Source organism: Schistocerca gregaria, chromosome 1 (genome assembly GCF_023897955.1).
Source record: "Schistocerca gregaria isolate iqSchGreg1 chromosome 1, iqSchGreg1.2, whole genome shotgun sequence".
Taxonomy (NCBI): domain Eukaryota; kingdom Metazoa; phylum Arthropoda; class Insecta; order Orthoptera; family Acrididae; genus Schistocerca; species Schistocerca gregaria.
This window is the reverse complement of record NC_064920.1, coordinates 700145043-700168557: the sequence shown is the minus strand read 5'-3', so window position 1 is coordinate 700168557 and position 23515 is coordinate 700145043. Positions and strand designations below refer to the sequence as shown.

General features: G+C 43.5%; 1 protein-coding gene across 11 annotated transcripts in view; it reads right to left on the bottom strand.

Annotated features, from left to right (window-relative positions):
• Window positions 1-23515, bottom strand: part of LOC126365377 (carnitine O-palmitoyltransferase 1, liver isoform) — a 234911-nt gene that overhangs the window by 131193 nt on the left and 80203 nt on the right. The window contains exon 1 of one of the 11 annotated variants that reach the window (XM_050008140.1): window positions 11537-11789. The exons of 8 other annotated variants lie outside the window; for them this stretch is intronic. The gene's annotated coding sequence lies outside the window, so the exon portion shown is untranslated. Of the gene's footprint in view, window positions 1-11536; window positions 11790-23515 lie in introns of those variants that run through there. 2 more of the 11 variants (XM_050008143.1, XM_050008147.1) reach the window with 2 other exon arrangements.

Genomic DNA, 23515 nt, shown 5'->3' with positions numbered 1-23515 from the left:
ACGATGTAAGACGACAAGAAGACGACTCCAGCAGTTGCGCTGGCAGCGCGGGCGGCAGAGAGCAATAACCCGCTGTCCTAAGCGATGCAGGAAGCGCTGAGAACGCCAAGGAGGCCGGCAGCGAACGACCTCTATAGGGACGGCGGCACGGGAGCTAAGGCGGTGCCAGTTTCGTTTGGCTCCCTCTCTGTCTCATTCACAGACGTTACTTGGACGATCTGACTGACCGACTGAATGACTGCGCACTTCTCTAGGCGAAATGTACATATGCGGAAAAACATGTTCGAAAAGTAACTTTTCTAGTTCTTCCAGATTATTACTGTCAAGTGGGAGGAGAAGGATAGGTGAAGCACTAAATCGATTAATCAGAAATGGGGAAGGACTCATTTATGTCCAGATCGAAGCAAACTACCAAGCTTTCGCCTGAATCGATTTATTGAAACCTAAAACCTAAATATGAATGCATCGACAGGCATCTAGACATGGGAAGAAATCCCAACATCGTGAAATAGTTGATGTAGAACCATGAAATTTCAGGACTACATTTGTCTATGTAACATATTTCAGTGATAACGTTGCAAGCCCAAAAGTTAATGTGAGGGTGGGAAGAGTCATTGCAAATGTGAAATGCTGGTACATTAGTAACCGGTGTAACCGACAGAAAGTTGTATGCAAGCACACAAAAGGGCATGCATCGTACCATACAAGTGCCGGATGTCAGTTTGTGGAATGAACTTCCATACCTGCTGCACTTGGTCGGTCAATAAAGAGACTGTTAATGCTGGCGTGGAACACGTCCCATACATGCTCCACTGGAGACAGGTCTGGTGATCGAGCAGGCGAAGGCAACACGTCGGTGACACTCCGTAGAACATGGTAGGTAACAACAGCGGTAGGTGGGTGAGCGTCATCTTGTTGACAAACACCCACTGGAACGCTGTTCATGAATGGCAGCACAACTGGTCGAATTACCAGACTGACGCACAAATTTGCAGTCAGAATGCGTGGAATGCGCAAAACAGTGCTCTTTCTGTGAAGCGAAATCGCACCATAGATCATAACACCAGGTGTGGGTCCAGTGTGTCTATGTCACAGACAGATTGGTTGCAGGTGCTCATCTGTCCGCCTCCTAAGCAACACACGGCCATCACTGGCACCGAGGCTCAACCGGCACCAGAAAAAACTCCGCCCTGCAATGAGCTCTCGCTTGACACCACAGACGTCGCAAATGCCGGTAATTTGGGGTCAAAGGAGTGGACACTTTATGGCCTCTGGCCCGGAGCCGTCCTTGAACCCGATTTTAAAGACACTACTGTGTCACTGTGATGCCAACTGGTGCTCGAATTGTTGCTGCAGAAGCAGTACGATGCAGGATAGCCATACGCCAAACACGACGGTCTTCCCTCTCGGTAGTGCCATGCGGCCGTCAAGATTCCGGTCTTCTTGCGACCATACCTTCGCATGACCACCGTTGCCAGCAATCATGTACCAGCGGCTATATTCCTGCCAACTGTTTCTGCAATATCGCGGAAGCATCATCCAGCTTCTCGTATCCTTAGTACAAGACCTCTTTGAAACTCAGTGAAGTGCTGCTAATGACCAAACCTGATCTGCATTCTCACGGTGACCCTACTAGCACTGTTCTTATGTGACTGGTACAAAATTTGCATCGACGTCTTTCAGATGTAAAAACACACCCACCAACTTTCGTTCATCTCGTAGGACTCCTTGGTGTTCGGATTTTTTTCGTCTGTGTATATCTTACTGAACGTTAAGACTTCGTCTTTACCACTACGTCAACTTGCTCAGTGCTCCATCTTGTGCGTTAAACCAATGCGGGGAACCTCTCGTTAATGCTTCGGTATTTTACAAATACGTATTTAATATTTTACGCGACTGCACCTGATGCACGAATGCGCTGCCGCCCGTGAATGCTCCAGGGGAAAGCCACGGTTCGCCACCGCACTGCGCAGATCGGAAAATGTACACGCCAGACACTCGCAGAACTGACGGACGCTCTGGCTGAGAATCCTCCATTCGTTTACAAGAAAGTTGGACACGGTACTTGCATCTACACTTAGGTCATGGTAGGGTCGGGGACGCCGAATGAAATAAGATTTTCCTGATAACCATAAGCCGGAAACGCAACGTTGTGGAACTACGGCCACAATACGACGGCCAATCAGCGAAGAGCACAAGGAAGTTCGTCCATTAAGCGACAGTGTTCGGGTGTGACTAGCACCGCAGGCTACTGCTCTATTACACTGTGTCTATTGAGACCCACTGGCCTTCCTGCCTTATCTTCAATACAAATTCTTTTATGTCTCTATGCACTAGCAAAACTTGAATCCTGTGACCTTTCGATTTGCACCTAAGTGCAGTACCACATGCACTTACCTTAAAGTAACGGTATTACGGTGTTTTTAGAATCGTTGATTTAATAATCAAAACTTTCGTCGGACGTAACCAGCCATTGCATAGAAAACGAAAGTTTGCTCAGGTTTGACTGTTGAGCTAAAAATCATTATCCTCAACTAATTAAAATACACTGCGGGAAAAGAAGTCCTCACACCAAGGAGGAGTTGTGCGACATTAACGAAATTTGGTAGGCGTGTTTCTACATCTGAAAGATGTCTATGCAAATTTCGTACCAGTCGCATAAGAGTGACACTAGCAGCGCCAAATCAGGTTTGCTTTAAATACACGCTGTAGCGGTCAAAAGTGTTAGTTACCTTTGAGATTGGACTAGCTAGTTAACGTTACACAAGAATGCCCATAAGACGACGAAGAGACTATTATCAGCACCTCTCTGAGTTTGAAAGAAGTCGTGTAATAGGGCTATGAGAAACTTTGTGTTCCTTCTGTGATACTGCAGAAAGCCTTGGCATCTTGTTGGGTTGCTTTGTTTGGGGATGGAGACCAGACACTGGGGTCATCGGTCGCATCGGATTAAGGAAGGATGGGGAAGGAAGTCGGCCGTGCCCTTTCAAAGGAACCATCCCGGCATTTGCCTGGAGCGATTTGGGGAAATCTCGGAAAACCTAAATCAGGATGGCCGGCGCGGGATTGAACCGTCGTCCTCCCGAATGCGAGCCCAGTGTCTAACCACTGCGCCACCTCGCTCGGTTTGGCAGATTGTAGCCACTGTTCATGATTGCTGGCAGAGTTGTCACGAGACTGTACTGTCGCAAGAAGACAGGATTTCGGATGGCCACGTGGCACTACCAAGAGGGAAGACCATCGCGTTTGGCGCATGGCTCTGGCCCATCGTACTGCGTCTGCAGCAGCAATCTGAGCAGCAGTTGAGACCACAGTGATACAACAGAAACTGTTACAAATCGGTTACTTCAAGGACAGCTCCGAGCCAGATGCCCTGTAGCGTGCATTCCACTGACCCCAAACCACAGACATTTGCGACTTCAGTGGTAGCAAGCGAGAGATCTTTGGAGGGAAGCATGAATGTTTGCTGTGTTTTCTGATGAAACCTGGGTGTGCCTTGGTGGCAGCGATGGCCGTCTGTTTATTAAGAGGCGGCCAGCTGACGGCCAGCAACCAACCCGTCTGCGTGTTACACTGGACCTACACCTGGTGCCATGGACTAGAGTACGATTTTGTATTATGGCAGGAGCACTCTCGTAGTTAGTCCACACACCGTGACTGCAAAATTCTACATCATTCTGCTGATTTGATCTGTTGTACTGCCATAAAGGACTGCATTCCAGCAGTATCTTACAATAGAATAACGCCCGCTCACTTAATGCTGTTGTAACATGCTTTACAGTGTGTCGACATGTTACCTTCGGCTGCTCGATCACCAGATCTGTCTCCAATCGGGCACATATGGGACATCATCGGACGACAACTCCAGCGTCATCCACCACCGGCATTAACCTTCCCTGTAATGACCGACCAAGTGCAATAGGCATGGCATTCCATCCCATAAACACATCTGGCACCTGTACAACACAATGCATACACGTTTGCATGCTCGAATTCACCGTTCTGGCGGTTACACCGGTTATTAATGTAGCAGCATTTCACGTTTGCAATGGCTTATCTCGCACTTGCATTAGTAAGTGATCTTGCAGTGTTAATCACTTAAGTTATCTAGACCACGACACCTAGACAAATGTATTCCCGAAATTTCATTATTCTACTTTTCTTTGATGTTACGATTTTTTTCCTGGCGGTTTTGTAACTCTGCTGATAGCATAACCCTTATCAGTTGCACCAACTTAGTTTAAATGCACACGCTTCCGTGAGCTCGTCGCTGTTCGGCTGTCATTTTTTGGTCGTAGTGTACACTGTTAGTCGTACCAGTATTATTGATTTTCTTCCTTTTTTATTCGCGTACCGATCGTGGGAAAAACTATCTGCGCGCCTCTGCAGTCGCCCTAATCTCTCTTATTTTACTCTCATGACCTCTACGCGAGGCAGCAGCGCAGTTGTCGCAGACACACATTCGAATAGAGGGTTCTTTAAATCCTCCCTACGAGATTTCGCGAGAAATACGCCGCCTTTCAAAACAGATTCTCATTTGAGTTCTTAAATTCAATTCCTCGTACGATACGGCGAGTGGCGAACTCTGCAGGCCGTACCGACCGCAAGAGATTTTTATTCTAAGCACCGTACATTTTAGTTGTGTGTGTTACTGTCTGGAATCTATTGAAGCGGTACAGCTAGGAAACAAGAGTCATGCTGGTGCACCTGTTCCACTGACTTCAGATCGTATCTCACATGTGTGTATAAGGCGTGTGGGAGCGGAAAGGTGGGCAGCCCGCAGAATTTGCCTTCTGCTTCTGCTTTGGGCGGTTACTCTCAGTAAACCGATCCATATTGCCGTCCTTGTCTCAGTACCACGGCTACACTCCGTTCATCATAAGAATGAACCTGATATTTACATTACGCCGTGTGTTCTTCCGCGTTTGCTTGAATCTCATTGGATTTCGTTCCAAGTGGAGCTCTAGACACGCTGTGTCCAATGCAGTCAAGTACGATCATAAGGATACGTTTTCTGCTGTGTTATACGGACATAGACTGCGCGAAACGCGAGCCAACAGCTTTACCGACGCATTAACCTTCGACAGCACTGGCAAGCCTGCTGGTCCAAGTAGACGTGCGAAGAAATGTCGAATGTCATTTAATTTTTAAAGAGACAGAAATAATATTCGGCAAAACTCCAGCACTATCGCACGCTTATTAGGTGGCCAGACGGAGAGCATAAAATGCTCTCGCTCTCGCCTAACACATTCTAATTGCAAACAAGATGATGAAAATTCTTAACTTAAGCACAGGGTAATTTTTCTGATGCAAAACCATACTTAAGCCAATGAAGGTATTAATTATAGTCAGTCGTCTGGTAATCTCTTGGTGCCGTCCTTATCAGAATCCGAGAAATACATTTCAGTTCTGGAGCTGTCATCCACGACATTGATAACGAGTCGATCAACAATAGCATCCACGAGAGCACCCACGCGCTGCACTTTCTCTTCTTCTTTTACGACATGCTTTTCTATATCCCGCCAACGTTCGGCAGTGACATATGAAAAGCTGCGTGCCTTAGTTCCGGTACATCTGGCAGCTTAAGTCCTATTATTTGTCGAGCCAAACCCCTTAACTAGGCTCCAGATCCGTTTGGTTGGGATCTTATTGTAATGGTACGACGAAAAATGTAAAAAATGCAGCATGGGGTATGGTGTGCCCGAGGCTGTGAAACTGATTGTTTTTCATGTTTATACGGCACTTATCACTCTGGCTCGTGTGACATTACATCTGTGGTATAAAACAATGGACATAGTGCAAATAAAGAGTATTGGAGTTTTCATTTTTGACTAAAAATTAAACTGTTATATTTTCTTAATTTAAGGAACCTTTATTAACATTTGATAAAATTTCGATAATTAAGAATTTAGATTTGAAATGAAAGCAGGAATTTCGAGTGCAATATGTAATTAGAAACAAGGAGACGTGCACTATTCGTTAAAAATGATGATGACTGTTTCAGTTCCGAGATGTATTTCAGATTGAACGAAAAAAGATGAATCCGGCTAGACATGAACCAGCGATCCATGAATTGCACAACATTATCGCGCTACGGTGTGCTGCGACTTCTGAGCGATCATCTTTTTTGTGGTTGTTTACATCAGGTTTATTCTCACGATGAACAGAGTATAGTGCTAGTGCACGGGAGGTGCACCGCTTGGCCATGCCCCACTTGACAAACCGGTTTTTCCGTTGCCGTTGCACCCAGACCAGCAGAGTAGATTGCTTCGTATGCGAGACCTATAGGTCTTCAAACAGCTGAGAATAGTGGCAGCCGAGTCTCAGCATTTATACGCCATTTACGTTATTTCTTATCATACTGCTACGATGCAATGTGAATTCACAACCATGGCAACGAAGACCACACACACGAACTAGGTATGCCTAACAAGAAATAAAAACGACTGGCTGGAAAAATACGCATTTAATGCACAGAAAACACGTTCCACTCTAGAAATCATCACTGAAGGTCTGTATTCGCTAATCAGTTTGTTCAAAAGTGTTTCTGTGGTCCACATGACATGTCCGGCATGCATGAAATAAATTCTACATTTGATCAATAGTTACTCAACGATAAACATGTATGCCAAATTACACGGCCATACTCAGTACGTCGTGATGCCCACGCACGATTTAACGATAACTTTTAGACATAGTGATATACGAACAGACAGGCTTAAAAATTTGTGCGTGGATTTCTACTTCAGCAAATAGTTGACAGCACCAGCAGCTGAGATTTTTTATATAAGAACTCATTTAACAACTGCAAGTATATACTCACTCCAGAAGCTCCCCTATACCGTCATAAGCTCACTGAAGTTATTTTGTTCTACTCACACAAGAGGTAATGTTGGGGGCGATATAGGCGTACTCAGCCTCTAAATTGAAAAGCGAGCAGCACTCTTGGTGGAAGAAGGCGCCTTTCCGGGAAGAACGCTACAACTGCAGTTCACCGTAGCGGTGTAGAACAGTGTGCACAGATTTACGTAGATTCCGTGCATATGTTTTTATTGCATCTGTATTACTCTGTTAGCAATTAATATCTGTATTCAATGTAGAGTTAAGGCACTTCGTGGAAAATAAAGCGAGCAGGGGAAAGGTCGACATAACTTGGTGAAATATCCTGCACTTCCTTTCTTTTTACGTAGTGTGGTACGGAGAGTGGGGAATCGTCTGCCCTTCTTCATTTTCTGAACATAAGAAGGAGGAAAGTGCATAATCATCATCCGGCAACCTATCTTCTCTCATGCTTCTAACCTCCAGCCCCGCCTTTCCACCCTGTTAACCCCAAGAATATGACTTAGCCATTACTGCGGTTCTCTGCACTTACATGTGGTACACATCTACACTGTTTCTTCTTCTAAATCCACTTCACTGAATAATAAACATCCATTTTATATCATGAAAACACTATATTTTTAAAGTCAGCGGCTCTTCCATCCCTTGCAAAGCGAAAACTCTTAGTCTACAGGAAATATGAATAAGACATCACAACCCAGCACTTAGCATTTTTTGTATGTTGTTCTTCCACACCTACCGCACAAAAATTTGAGACCATGGGAACTTTTTCAACAGTCGACATTTTTTTAGGTCTTTGTTACGTGGGCTGCAGTATTTTCATAGGCTAAGTGTTTATGATATGTTTAACCCGTAGAGTAGCTGCACGTATGCAACTGACACAACCACACGAAAAGCCTTGAACTCTAAAGTTATAAAACTGGATAAGGATAGGTGGTGGTGGTTAGTGTTTAACGTCCCGTCGACAACGAGGTCATTAGAGACGGAGCGCAAGCTCGGGTTAGGGAAGGATTGGGAAGGAAATCGGCCGTGCCCTTTCAAAGGAACCATCCCGGCATTTGCCTGAAACGATTTAGGGAAATCACGGAAAACCTAAATCAGGATGGCCGGAGACGGGATTGAACCGTCGTCCTCCCGAATGCTAACCACTGCGCCACCTCGCTCGGTCTGGATAAGGATATTTTTTACTTATTCATGGAACAGGGTCGCTATTATCTATTCAAGGAAAAGAGCCGCTAGTATCTCGGAAAAGACTTCTGTATGACTTTCTTCCTTATGAAAGAATGCTTACCTCGTTTTCTTACTCACTTAACTGCATATTATCTCAGAAGACTATATCTTAATCACTAAAATCGGAGTAGTTTCTCTAGATATGGCATAAATCAGCTCCCGTATCCCACATACTTTAACAATGACTTCCTCATTAGTCGGTAACTTTTTTTTTTTTTTTTTTTGCCGCTCTCAATTCCCATTCCGTCCTCATGTCCTCTTTTAGCGATTTCACTTGTTATTCCTGTCGATAGTTTCACCTTATGTTCACATGCTTTTTTGTCGTTTTCTATTACAATTCAATTTTTACTCAAACTCCATCTATAGCGCCCACGGTCCTGGGTAAATTTGTTCATTAAAAATGTACCTTACCCCAAGATATTATTACGATCTAAATGCTTATCTTGTCATTATTATTGTACTCGTCAACATTCAAAGAGTATTCTGATAATTAAGACTTTCAGTATTTTGTGAAAACAGATTTGATGCTATACGCATAAGAGGCAGAAGAAAGAATACTTTACGAGACGCTCCTTGGGAGTTGACTGCAATACAATAAAAGGCTCAAACAAACCAAAATTATCACTTCGAATTAGACTGGAAATTTAAGGTTATAGCACCATTTAAATGAAAATATATCACCCAAGTAATTGCAAAAGGAATTAAAAGATATTGTGAAAAACTCAATAACTGTGATATACGTGACCTATAAGAAAATATACATTTCGATTTTTTATGTTTGAACTCTAAAGAGTACTCTTCCTCTTTTGTTACTTAATTAAACAGTCGTTCTCTTCCATGACGGAAATATTTGATTTAACGCGTCGAAGGCATCACTACAGAACTACAGAGTTCAAGTGAACGGTAAGTTTCGGTACTGTGGTTCGTTACCTAAGGTGATTCGAAGGTAAGGTGATTCTACTCACAGCTTTGTCTCTTAGTAGACAGAGAGAGGTCACTTTGGCGAAGGGCGTCTCTGGCAACCCTTGAGGTTGATGAAGAATGATTTGTACAATCGTTCTCGAGACATCATGAGGCTTAATGACATGCAAACACCAGTGCCATCGTAGTTACACAATGCTTACCTAATTGCCAGTATGCCAATTACTGATAATACTGAAAGTCTTCCAAGCACATCTCTCATCAAGCGAAAGAGGATGAGAACACCACAATGCTTACTTGTCGTGGTCATGTTCGAGGCTATATTCATTTGCTTTATACTAACGTAAGAAGTGACTCTTCCCCCCTCCCCGGTAATGTAAACAACTGGAATTCATTTCAGCTGTCAATAACGCATTAGCTCGGCAACAAGCGCAATGCCGTGAAACCGTTTTTGAGGTTCATATTGTAATATCGATGACCGCTGCCTTCACACCTTCACGAAGTGTAACCGTGGTCGAAGTAAATTGCATCGCGTTGCTATGCAACGATGGCCGCAACATGTAAGCATAGTGGCACAGTGGAAGTGGACACTGCCAAGACGTTTTCTATTCCGAGAGCGGACCGGAGGACTTCGACTCTTGGGTTACGGCATATCTACATAGAAAGCTACTCGCCGAAACATAAATACAGCGACTTTAGCCCTAATTTTAAACTGAACAAGAAGAAGAGAGAGCAGTGAACACATGCAATAAGCACATACAGCACGTGAAAAGGCAACTGTCTTGGGGAATTAACAGCGGGAACTATAATAAGTTTTAATTACACCTACCAACAACAAACTGCACTTCGAATTCTCTAGCGAAGAGAATCAACTATTCTGAAGTGTGATTATGTTTAATCGCTCACTTGTGGAGAAGATCAACGAGTTATTTTCTATGCCGATTTTCTATGTTGTGAAATCCTAACAAGTGTTACATACATATCAAAACGAACACGAGGAAGATTATTACAAGCGAAACGGATGGACATTGAATACTCAAAGAGATCGATGCATTTATTGAAGTAGAATCTTGAGGAGATACACAAAAAATGTGACACTTTCCCCACACACAGTCTTTCAAAACGTTATCGTGATGATTTGGCTCGCTTCGCGACTCCGCAGCAGAGTGAGTGCGTGTGTGTGTGTGTACGCCCTCTGGTATCTCCACAGCTTATCTCAACCACGGAATTGGGGCAGTGGCCAGTGATAGCACCGAACGGCAACGACACTTCATGGAAGAAAAGCAATCGCTGCGACGATTCACTACGTTAGCAAGGTTTGAAAAGCGGCCGAATACTTTTTAACTACGGGTACGGAGGCGTTGGCGTCACTACGAGCTGAAATAACGTAAGGTGAGAATACGGGGCTTTTACTCGGAAGAGACGAACCCACCAGGCATAACGCTATTCGCCTACTTCCAAAGTAAGTCCTGCACACTTATCTAGAACACTGCTTAGATAGTTCCGGCACAGCACTAATATAAAATATCAGAAAAATTCACGCTATGTCTCCCAAGAAACATGTCCAGTTTTCTACAAATGAATGTTATAAATTGATCGCGAAACACCCTGCTACTGTGTTGCTATCTAATGCTGACGGAAACACCCAAATTATATCGAATGGATCAAAGCTTGCAGTGCGTCCCATATAAGTGGAGGCATTTAGTGTTTCACGAAAGGTTACATTTCGAAACTAGATTACCGCCAGCGGAGGAATATTTTGTTCTTCAAAAAGATACGAGACGTGATGCTCCTTAATATTTGCTGCGAGACTTTTTTTTAAATAACTTAACACGGATTGGCGTTAAATGAGAGGGTGAAGGAACCGGCACTGCATAGCTTATCTCCACTGTCATGTAAACATGACACGACGGGAATGAGGTCTGCCCTTCTTACACAGGACCATTTGTTTTCCTTACGGAGATATTAACACAAATTGGTATATTTACGTCTTCCTGCCAAATATTAGTATATTTCGAATTCTGTTCAGATAAAGCACACCGTTCCGTTGAGTGATACCAGGGTTGCTGCAATGCTTCTGCAGATAAACACATCATCACTTGCCGAAACGTTTCAAAAATATGGCATGTGTACACATTGTGTATGCTCACTCTCAGCGTCTTCCTCCAATGTAGTTCCTACGTACAGGTACGCAGCTTGCCACAGTTTCGTTTCGGAAGTGAATTGCTATAAATGTATTCAGGGTAAATTAACATAGTTATATCATATTGAAACCATCACCAGTATTCACGAAATTCCTAGGCCCATGAAAACCGACACATTTATTAAATGTTTCCTGGGCTAAATTAGCACAGCAAAATCACACTGAAACCATAACCAGTATCGTCGTAGCGTAAGGTGGTGAGTCCAGAAAAACTGCAATAATGAACGGTACGTATGACGACGACAGACGATACAGTTTATCGGATCTTCGTCTCTGTTCCCTACGCCCGGGGGCGCGTTTCCCGCTGCCTTGCACATGCCTGGTGGCTGGGCTACTACTCACTTTGTAGGTGAACAGGTGGCTGTCGGGCTGGGCTGCGCTCCTGTACCTAGACGCAGACCGCTGGCGGCCCGCACAACGCACGCACTCGCAGCGCCACAGACACTCACGCACTGAAGGCGCGCGGAGTACCGCCACTCGCGTGCCTCTGCCCCCTCCACCAAGGAGCCGGCTGCCCCCTCCCCTCAATAGACGGCTTTCTAGCCACAGCCGCCACGTGCGGCGTTCCGCCCTGGAAAGCTGGTGGCAGCTACCTCAGAAGCACGTCACCTTGTGACGCCAAACTTCACTGCAGCAGTTAATTTTCCAGCTGGTCGCGCACTAAGAACAGTCCCCTGAATACATAAGGATCCATTTCTTGGTAACTAAGAAAACTTAACTGAATGCACCGTGCTTTTAAATGTTCCTCTCCTTCCCTTCGAAGAAGCTTGTTGCACTCTTCTCTCTGGTCTAGACGATGAGGGACCCACGTAATGCTACTAACCAACATCATAATCCTACGGGTAGTGAAGAAAACACTGTTGCCAAACGTCCTTCACTATTATGGCCATTAATTTGTTTAAACACCAATAGTCAACTTCGTTTTAGCACGCCATCCAAGGTTAATTACGATCTACATTTGGCACTGTTAATAGAGTAAGAATAATCTACAGAGTGAGCATAGTTAACAGCGCATATTGACAACATTATACCGAAACAGCCATGTGACGTTGGTATGAATCTGTTATTTATATTTTGCACTAAGCCGAAACTTTTGAGGAACAGTAACAGTGCCAGACTGTTGTTGCTGTCGTGGCAAATCTTAATTCCTCACAGGAGGAAAAGCTGCTTTTCATAGTTAAAGGGCGATTTGTGCGTCGATTAATATCGAGACACATTGCAATAAAGGCATAAAAATGTAGGGTTAATTTACATGGCTACATGCCTACACATTTACAAAACAGCTGCTGGAGAAATTCGGTAGTGCAGGAGCATGCTGCCAGTCAAGCTGTTGAAAGCATGCGTACATATTTCAATCAGTCGTTTCTTTCGCAGCAATCAGTTTTCCAAAACATAACGCTTATTTCAAAGAAGTCAAAGTTTCCATGTCGCAATTAATACAAGCGATTCATATTTTAGTTTTTGAAAGGATGAACAAAGATAAGAAAGATTCAATCAGAAAGTAAAAACGGGAGAATTTCGCCCCTTAAGATCCTTCAATGTGTTATGTATAACGCTAATTTGCAGTATGTCCTATCTCCATTAATACAAAGACTAGAAAATACGACAGAGTCCAGTAAAAAACCTAAAAAGTTGTGCTGGCTATATCTTCTTTCCCTGTTAAAACAGGAATATCTGATCTGTGACATTTGTCGCGAATAAGAGACATGCCTTTCAGTTGATCTCTTCGAAGTTTTAAGCCAAGTTCATTCCATACATGGTTTCCAAATTCTTAAGGTATCTATTATCTGCAGTACTTTTGAAAGAGATCTGTCTGCAATATCGACGTAATTATATTTAAAGTCTACAGGGCATTTACAGCTAAACCTTAAGCCGCGCTATAGTCGCGTGCCATTTGGTGGTAATATATATTGGCGATGAAATCTGGATGTTTATTCCGTAGATAATGTTACTCTACAATCCTGCTCTACTGGTTTGAGCTCTGCTGCTACAAATAACTGCACTCAGACAAGCACTTATTCGAGCACCGGACAGAAAGATATACGGCGCTTCCTGTGTCCATTTAGCCACCAATCTCTCAAGTCTAAGCACAATGGTCAAAAAGACAAGAATCCACAGCCACATTAGTGTAAACATGTTCCACCTCCATTCACTCCACGTCACACAAAATGTTTGAAACGCCCAACTTACTCTTTGTAATCCCGAGCTCGATTCCCGATTTCTCTTGTTCAAAGCAGCTCCTGGAGATTGTTCACACTTCAGCCATTCAGTCAGTCTTCACTGTGTTTACAGAATGATTCACTTTTACTTCAGCGATGAGTAGTCCTATGGGTGACGATCCTCTTCTGTTAAGCTAGACTCCACCACCTGGTTGGTTGCGAGGATGGGGGAGAGGGGGGGGGGGGTTAAAGGACAAAACGGCGAGGTCATCAGTCTCTCGGTCAAGAGATGGGTCATCGGGAGTTAGTGACGTCAGCGACAATTTTGATCGAATTATGAAAGTATGTACGAGTGCTAAAACGGAGACATTCAAAGCCATGTTGATGCCAGAGCTGAGAAATAAGAGATCATACTATAAGGATCGGGACGGTATGCAGGATAGGGAGCAGACGCGAGCTCCCCCAGGACTCCTTTGTGGCGAGAGAAAGCTCGCCCGTATCTGACTTTCCGCCAACCCGACTAAGGAGTAAGGCAGTTATAGTGCAAATAAGGCCTTATGGCAAGGAAATTCGCAATAGTAAATGTGAGAAGTTTAAAAACATAATCAACATCAATTAAACTGATAACAACAAAAAAAGATGGGAGAAATAAACTGATCACTAGGTGGATGGCGACCCCAAGGTTCTGCATGTAACGGGTGACGTCCCTCCCACAGATGTTCCCCTATCCGTTAGAGTCAAACTGTTACAGATGGGAACAACATCCACTGCCTCGGAGGAAGAATAATAATCCATTCAACTGTTCTTTCATAATCAGATAGCATCAAAGATGAAGACTCCTTAAGGTCTTTTCTTCATTGGAGTGCTACCCCTCAAACGTAAAATACGGTGCACAAAGTAAACAGGGCCAACCGCTTCTAAAAGCCATTAAAACAGTGTAGAAGAGGGATGTCCAAGGCCGCTGGTAGAGGACATAGAGTAGAGGGTTCTCCAGACCCAGCATGCGGCGGGAAACGCCCCAATCCCATCTACGCTGACAGCGTCCATATGTAGTTTAAAACTTTATATCTGAGAATGAAACTCACTTTCTCTGAGGGGAAAAATAAAACTTCAACCGTTTGTACGTCGCCCGCCAGTGTTACAGGGTGAGAATATGGACGATCACGCTTAGCATGGAGAAGCAGAGGTAAGGGGCATTTCCCAAATTGTGAACTGCTTACTGTCTGTGAGGCTCTGCAGTGACAACATAGGAGTTACTCAGTACATAGCAAGAAACTATGGATTAACCTGATATGACCTATGCGGAGGCGGTATGTAACGATGGTTTCCTTCCGGGAGGAGCGGAAGGGGAACGCCATACAAGAGTAGACTCCTTCATAGCGTGTTTTTTTGAGGGTGCTGTAGCCCACCAGATGAAGTTCCATCTCCAAATAAGGAGAGATCTTACTTCCCCCGCAAAGGAGGATATAATGTAAAATTAGTTCGAAGATCGGATCACTTTCATATCTTCCGCTTCACTATACGGTGCCTAATAGCAGAGCTGCACAACGCCATGCATCGAGAACGTTTTCCAGATCGCCTAAGTCCTTCACATACAATTTTCGTTCGATTAGAACAACGGCCGCGAGGAACTGGTACGTTTGGAACTAGAAGGCTTGACAGTGGTTATCCACCGACGCACACCTGGGTTTGTGGATCGTATGTATAAAGCATGCGTCAAAGGCACACCTTGTGCAACAAACAGCAGCACCGGTACAGCACACAACTCAGAGCTCATTACCTCCATTGTGAGCGTACAACGAAGCGGGAGATTTGAAAGTGATTAGATCTTCAAACTTATTTTACATGCAAACGGTCCATTTCTGGACATGGGATACTTAAGACAACTTTATCTACTCACTCTCTCTACAAACCCTAGAAACTTGTTGTAGTAGGAATTGTGAAAGCCGCTGTATAATAGAGCGTGATGGGGGGTAAAGGAGAAGGAGATATCTTCAACGTGACTCTCAACGTTTCGAGATGTAACTAAATAAAAAGAAAACACCAACACTGTCGCAAAGTGAGTCTCAAGTTTTTCAGAAAGAACTGAAGCATGGAATACATACCTCTTGAAGGAGTAGAAGCGGAACAGTTGTTGAGCTTTGACGACACTTTAGACTACGAAGCTCGACCCACACTTGGGATGATGAGGCACACGATGAGAACACATAGCGCTGCCAGCATTCCTTCTTACTTAGTCAGCGAGCCACAGCAAGGAGTCGCTTAAAAGTTCGTGAGCAGGGTGGTCTGTGGAGGAGGGCGCTTTGGACATTGCAGAGCCCTTCGACAATCCTGAATAGATATTGCAACGTCTTTGGTTCACCGTAGCACCGGTCGACTGAGGACACGGGCTGTAGAACGCGGTGCGGGTGATCGCGGGGAGACGTCTCCGACAATCTCGTCGATGCTATGTGTGTGAGAGAGAGAGGGGGGCGATGGTGACAGCTCAGATTTACAACCACCAGCTTGCTCTTCAAAGAGGTCAACGTGGTAAATGGTCTGTCGGACGGTGACAAGGAAGTCGCAGGATCGGCGGAAAGTGGTCACAGTCACAAAGATCGTCTAGCGACCATCGTAGCGAAGCCATGAGATTGAGGAAAGAGATCGTACGGTCAAAAGCTGAACAGGTGCCATGGGCGGCATTGAAGTGGACAGGAGTACCTTCACTTAGGACAGACTGATCAAGACAGGAAAAACGCCAGAATGTGCAATGAAATTCCCAAAGGTGGAGGGAGAGTTGGTGAGTTAAGATGATCACCTCAATTTATGTTCCTGTCTTACCTGGGGGTAAATAAACGTTACAATTTGTGATCGCTGCGGTCACCTGTACAAGCAATACTATTGCCTCCAATGTGGTAGTCTTGGGAATCCACTCACTGATGACATCTTTAGGACCCAAAGTACAGACCCCTCTAGATTCTCTCTCGGGACCAATATGGTTCCGACAGAATACACGTTAATCCTGTAGACCTGAAGTATGGTCGTCAGCGAAATGTGTTTCTTGTACAGCAACACAGATCGTTGGACAGTAGGATATTAGTTGCAGTTCTATCAGGTGACGGTAATATCAAATGTAATTACACTGAATAATCACGTTAAGAGTGTCCTGATTAGACGTGAAGGAGACCGGAGAACAGTTTAAGCTGTCTGTGAGTGGTGGGGATGAAACAACATCAACGAACATTGTTCGGTGTCAGACAGCATGGGAGGATTTGGCGCCTACACGGTGACCAGAGTAGCTTTCACGCGAGATTTTTTTCTTTTTCTTTTTCACTGCTTTTGGCAGTCGAGTATCTTGTGAGGACTTATCAGCTGTGGGTGTAGCTGCGGAATAGGAGTGGGCAGCTCTGGGACCCACAATCAATGACTTCGGCAGCCAGTGGTTAGTGTCGCGTCGTAGTCAGTAGATTTCTGCACGGAAAGTTCCCAAAAGTGAACGCCAGAGGAGGATGTTGTTTTTCGGCCAAGGCCGGAAAGCCGAGGTACCCGCAGATGGTGCTGCAGTATCCACGAGAGGACAGGGCTTATCGCCTCCACAGACTGATTTCTTTGCTGACTATCTTGCCACAGTAGTGGCGAAAGTCAATATAATGGAGATAAGATATAAATAAATGTATTTTTTCCGAGCTTCGAAACATAAGAGGCAATCAGATACCTTCAGTTGCTCTGCATTGCATTCCCTAATTAGGGTATCACATTTCGGTGATCGAGGAATGTGGTCTTTCGCGCAGATGTCACAAACAGATGGTAGCACACACAGTGAGTTTTCGTGAGGTGGCCGGCCACAATCTCCATAAATCGTGCTGTATGGCGGGTGGGAAATACTGCCTCACACCACAGCCGGAAACCATGAAACTGACCACGTCTGGAAGTGAATCATCCTCAAAAGCGACGATAAATACTCTTGTCAACCTGGTTGTCTGGCAAGCGTCTAAGTACATATCGTAAGAAGTAGATTTTTCCCTTCAAGTGTTTGTGTCGTTCTTCATTTCTCTGCAGTGTTCAGTCCCGATAAAACCTAAACTATGCACCATGTTCTGATGGAGTATTATGGTAACAGGTACATCAAGTTGTAACAAGAGAATAACGCCCGGGATTGGGTAGGAACTGCAGTCTTAAGACGGTAGCACTTCGAAGTTTACTAAGGAAGAGAGTTCGCCAAATAACTTTTCATTATTCTCCACAAATAAAAGTGGCATAGTAGAGCGAAAGTGCCCTCCGTCTGTTCAGGTGCCAACAAGGAACTGAGGGGGGGACGTGCCTGTAAGTCACTTGGTTTTGCTTTCCTCCCACGGTATGGCCAAGGTGGGAAAGTTCCTGGGATCGTAAAGATCTGCGCTGAATTGTGGCCTGTCTGACGAGACTACCATAGATTGTGGGCATCGGCAGATAACGTTATTCTTTTCGAGACACCAAATATCGGCCCTGATAACTTAAGGGCTATTATCACTTTTTCATCTTCGCTGCTGTAAAACACTTCTCTTCGACTTAGCAAATGCGCATGAGTCCATATTCACTATATAATGTTTTCTTGTTTTGGTGCAAACTACCTCATTCCAAAATACGAAAATCAAAGAGCTTCCAGTAGAATAAATTTGTTTCACAGTATCTACGATGAACAATTGCTCATCGCTCTTAAGGTATGCATTTCAGAGCCTATGTTTACTAGGCGTTTTTGTTTCGAATGATCGTTCCTGTCATATCACTGAATATTCGCCGTTCCTCATGCGACAACCTATATAATGAAATACCGTAGTAATAAAGTCAGGATTTATTATATGTAAAAAAATATATTCTTCACTTACAGAGTTATACCAGTCATGAATATCTGACATTCATTTTGTGCTACAAAACACAGGTGGCTCTCCAGCTCTTCTATCAAGCTTCCTAACATCTCTTTTTGGCTTGTCTATTGATGGGAACATCATTTCTTAAGAAGTACTTATCTTTGAAGCACAATTGTTCTCTCTACGAATTTACATAAAACAGCAAAATTTTCTTTTGTGAATGATAACGTTGACATGACATGAGGCCGTTCTCGTATTATACAGGAGTAAAGTTATCGTTACCTGCAAGAAATTGAGACACTTCCTTGGAGAACTGATCCTCGGTCAAACGTCATGAAAATTTTATCATATTCACTTGCCATTTTTTTCCCTTGAAGATCTACGACAAGTTAAAATTGTACGCTTGGCCGGGACTTGAACTAGAATTTACCTCTTTCGGATCAGTGAGCCATTGTTTCTGTTATCCGAGCACGGACAGCCTGAAAACTTCGACTTGTTCTTGAGTTCGTCTACATAATCTTACTTTCATTCTTACTTTGAGGCAGCGCTTGATTCCCAGTTTACCACCACGTACGGTTACAGTAAAACTGCTAATTGCTACAGTTGCTACAGTTTTTAGATACGGCTCATGTATTTACAGGTCTAAATATAGTCAGAAGGATGTTTTGACAGCATCTGCAGACTCAATCTGGAATTTTTTTGTTCAGAATCGTCAATATTTCTCAATCATATATTTTGACACAAGGTAATTAAATCTTTAGACTCATCTGTGAAGAATATACTGGAGCTACGTTTCAAAACTTCGGAAGCATGCATGCTCTTTTTGGGCGGGATAGAAATTTAAGACACTTCTCTACGTTAATTCCACTTTCTTCTCTATTTAAAACTTGTATATCAATCCAATGTAACACAGTGAGACGGGACTCTCGAATCGCACTATATGATCACCACATTTATGTCAACTAAGGTGTATGAGGACTGCATGGCAGACTGTACGAGTGTTAGCAGTCCTATAACATCATCTACTTCGTGTTCTGCACATGAAATCGCAGAACTGGGGATACTCATTTTCGTTATACACGACAATAGCGTTTTATGGTAATAGGTACAAATGTATCTGAATTTAAATTCAAGTTATGCATATAGACAGTTCATCCATTCCAGAAATAGAGGACCTCGACGAATTTTGAGTGTTGTCGACATTGATACGGGCAAGATATCGGTCCCATGGATTCCAAGACTTTCGAGAATGTTTTAATTTAACGTTTGAAGTCGTATTACAAATGACAAAATATTTTTTCCTTGTGATATAATTATAAATCAACAGTTTCTTACTTTTTTTCCTTTACTGGTACTGCGAAACATTTCTTCTTGCCAAATTTCGTGATTCTACGTCACGGGGAAGTGGTCTATACGCTTAATGCGTGAGATGCATGTATCAAAATACGAGACAAATTGCTGTAGATTTTGATTACACTGACTTAGAAGCTTACGTATATTATACTGCTAAGGCACCATGACCTTCAAACTTCAACTTGTTACGTCCAATCGTTCCTGAGAAAAAAGGGTCTTGAACAGTCGGAGGGACATAGACACACAAACAAACAGACGGATAACAAAATGATCCTGTAAGGGTTCCATTTTTACCTATTAAGGTACGAAACCCTACAAATTACACGTTCACCGCTAATCATACACCGATGAGCCAAAACACTATGACAATCTGCTTGTTTCTCCGTCTTTGGAACAAAATACATCACTGATTCTCCGTATCATGGATCCGACAGTTTGTTGATGACTAGGTTTGTGGAGGTACGTAGCATCAGACGTAAATAACGGGCCGCTGATTTGCTTACATAGTGCTGGCGACCGATAGCGGTCTAGATGGGTTTCATAGCATTTACATTAGGCGAATTTGGTGAGCGAGGCATCAACATGAGTTCACTATAATGCTCCTCCAACCACTGTATCGCGGTTCTGGCTCCGAGACACGGACAATTGTACTGCTAAAAGGTGAAATCGTCGTCGGGAAAGACATCAAGCATTAAGGGATGCAGCTGGTTCGCAGCTGTCAGCATGTCTTCGATTATTATCACAAGTTCCATGCAACAACAGGAAAATGTCCCCCATAGCATAATACTGCACCCACCAGCCAGCGTCCGGGGCGTGCTGTACGTTTAGAGCCGCCGTTCACCTCGACGATGCGTTTTGTGGAGACGACCAGCGATTAGTGTAGCAAAAATGGGATTCACGTTTCCATTGATCGACGGTCGAATCCCGATGGTTCCGTGCCCAATGCTATCGTAGTTGACGATGTCGTTGGGTTAACGTGTGTACAGGCGGTCTGCAGCGGAGCACCAACTTACAACGAACAGTGTGCTCCGAAATACTTGTGCATGCACCAGCATTGTGCTCTTTCGGCAGAGATGCCACGACCTACCATCCATCCTACTTTAGAGCGAAGCCAAGCCTTCGAAGCCCATGATCTGTGAAGAGTCGTGGACTTCCAACCATTCAGCGCCTAGTGGTAGTTGTACTACCCTCCTTACCTCTTATCCTAGATGCTCACGGCAGTAGCACGTGAACATTCAATAAGCTTCGCCGTTTTCGAGATATTCGTTCACAGCCTCTGCGTAATAACAATCTGCTCTTCGACAAAGTCGTCATCATCATCATCATCATCATCGTTTTCCCGTTTTCTAACTCCAGTTTCCCTAGAGTAGTGTACAAGCGCTCGCCATTTTCTTCTGCCTTCATACATCTTCTGTTCCATGACAACTTCCCATTTGTGTCCTTTCTCCTCCACATGTGATCTTACAGTCTCTATACAGCGTTTGCTTGCTCTTCCCCAAGGTTTTCTTCCTATGAGGTTCAGGTTGAAACACTTTGTGGCAGGTTTCTCGCCGTTCGTTCTCGTTATGTGCCCATACCACTGAAGCCTGCGTTTCCTTATGACACTGGTAACAGGAACTTTTTTCTATTCATGTCATTCCCGATTTTGTCCTTTCGAGTTGTCTGATTTACAGTTGTAATGAATCTCATTTCTGTTGCCTGAATTCTCCTAAGGTCCTTGTTTACACGTTTCTAAATCACATGTAAGGATTGGTATGAAATAGTTGTGGTACATGGAGTGATTTTGCTTTTCGTGGCATTTTATCTTCCCAGAGAAGGTTTCTGATTTGACTAAAAACTGGATGCTTTCTGCGTCCTGCTGAATGCCTCCAGCTTAATGGTGTTGTCTTTCGACATCATTCTTCCAAGGAACTTGAAATGGAAAACAGATTCTACTTTGACTCCTAGAAATATACGTGAGTTTGTTCCTTGCCTGTTGATGGTCATTTCTATTGTCTTTGTTTTACTTAGTTTTAATACCAAATTTTTGAATTTTTTGTTCCCGTTATTAAGTTTCTTCTGTGCTTCAGCTTCTGCCTCTCCCCATGCTATTAAATCACCAGTAAAAACCAGGGCATTTCGTTCGCTGTCTATTTTCTTGATAGGTCTTATGATCTTGTCCATTACTATTACAAACAGGAGTGGTGATAGGGCACTTTCTTGTTGCACACTTCTTTTTGTTTCAAACCATTCTGATCGTCCGTTGCCTGATCTGGGCACAGCTGTAACATATTTGGTACAGCTTCTTGACTGTATCAGTTAGGTAGCTTGGCACCTTTATGTCATCCGAACATTCTCATATCTTGTTCATATGTTTTTCAATATCCAGAAATCACAAGATTTCTTCTATATTTCCAGTACCTTTCTGTCCGCATTCTTGCTGAAAAAATAAGCTCCATAGCACTTCGGTCTTTTCTGAATCAATTTTGTTCTGCCTCATGCAAGAAGTCTAATTCCTATGATTTTTCCTAATGGCTTCAGGGGGTGTGCCAGTAGCATGATGCCTTTGTAACTTCCACATTTTCGTCGATTGCCCTTTTTGAACAGAGGATTGATGACCCCTTTACTCCAATCTTCTGGGATTTTGTTTGTTGTTGTCAAAATCGCTTATCTCAATTGCACCCCTTATCTTCGGTAGGGTGACCCCCGTCCGTGTCTGCCCTGCTTACATACTTTTGTTACCGCGCCACGTGCCAGCAAGGCCACCAGGCGGTATCCAACGTCGCGGTGGGCAGTGGCCATAATGTTTTGGCTTATCAGTGTAGTTTGTAACGAGGGGTATTATTTTTTGCCAACATACCGCACGGGAAAAGCAAGAGATTGTGTCACCCAATAAGTATTTTCACGTCTTTCCGGCGACTCAACACGATTATTCTTGCGTAAGTTATCCGTCTCATATCAGTTTCGTGCTGATATTTACAAGCACTCATGCACTAAATCAGCCATAAACAGAGATTGCGAGTGCACAACTATGAAGAATATTTTGATTCCTCCTCTGATCATTTCATAGGGTTTCTATAGCTTTGTCTGTGGAAAGCCGGAAATTTTTGTGGCAATACCAGTAACACGTATCAGTATGCTTTTAACTCGGTGTACATATAGAAGTACGCTACACCAAAGGAACTGAGCATATCTGTGCAGTAATTCGCAGGTTTTCGTTCAGACCATTTCGTAAATACGAATAAGAAGCCATAACTATATTAAACACTCATTCAGGCGTTTATTAATAGTATTACAGGAAACTGCTTAACAAACCGCCCACAAGTAACCGAAAAAAGGTAGGCCGTGCGTTCCGCATTTAGGGGGAAAGAGTATATTGACATCTACGTTATAAATGAATTCCTCTCTACAACAGTTCCTTCGAGCCTGCTTAAATTTTGGCGCCTTTTTATATTCCTTCAGATCTTCATTTTGAGACCCACCTTTTCAAATAAGCTAATGTCATTAGAGTTGTTGACTGTTGAGCTCATAACATAACAATCGTACAATGTACCTGAAGATTTACTATTGTCAAATAATGATTATATCGCACCTTTCATATGCCACAGCTAGGAAGCATTCACTGTAAGTAATGCGGAACTATAAACACGCAATCACATACAACGGAAAAATTATCTGACAGTAGACAGTAGAATCACAGAAACATCTCATCCCCAACATACTGAAAATTTAAAACAAAAAATAATCCTTGTATTTTAATGGTTAGATTTTCTTTACAACTGGATTCAGGGAAGGGTGATTCGAAGTTAAATAACAACGGATGAAGTAATTTAGCCTTGTAAGACACATCATTCGCCTAGCATACAGAATACAGGCGTTCTGGAATAAATTACATTTTTCCCGGGAAAAATTATGTTGACATATTTTCACAAACCTACGATTCATGTCTCAGTTACTTTGTAGAAGAAGATAATGCAAGATCGTAAGAGTTTCGTGTATTTCCC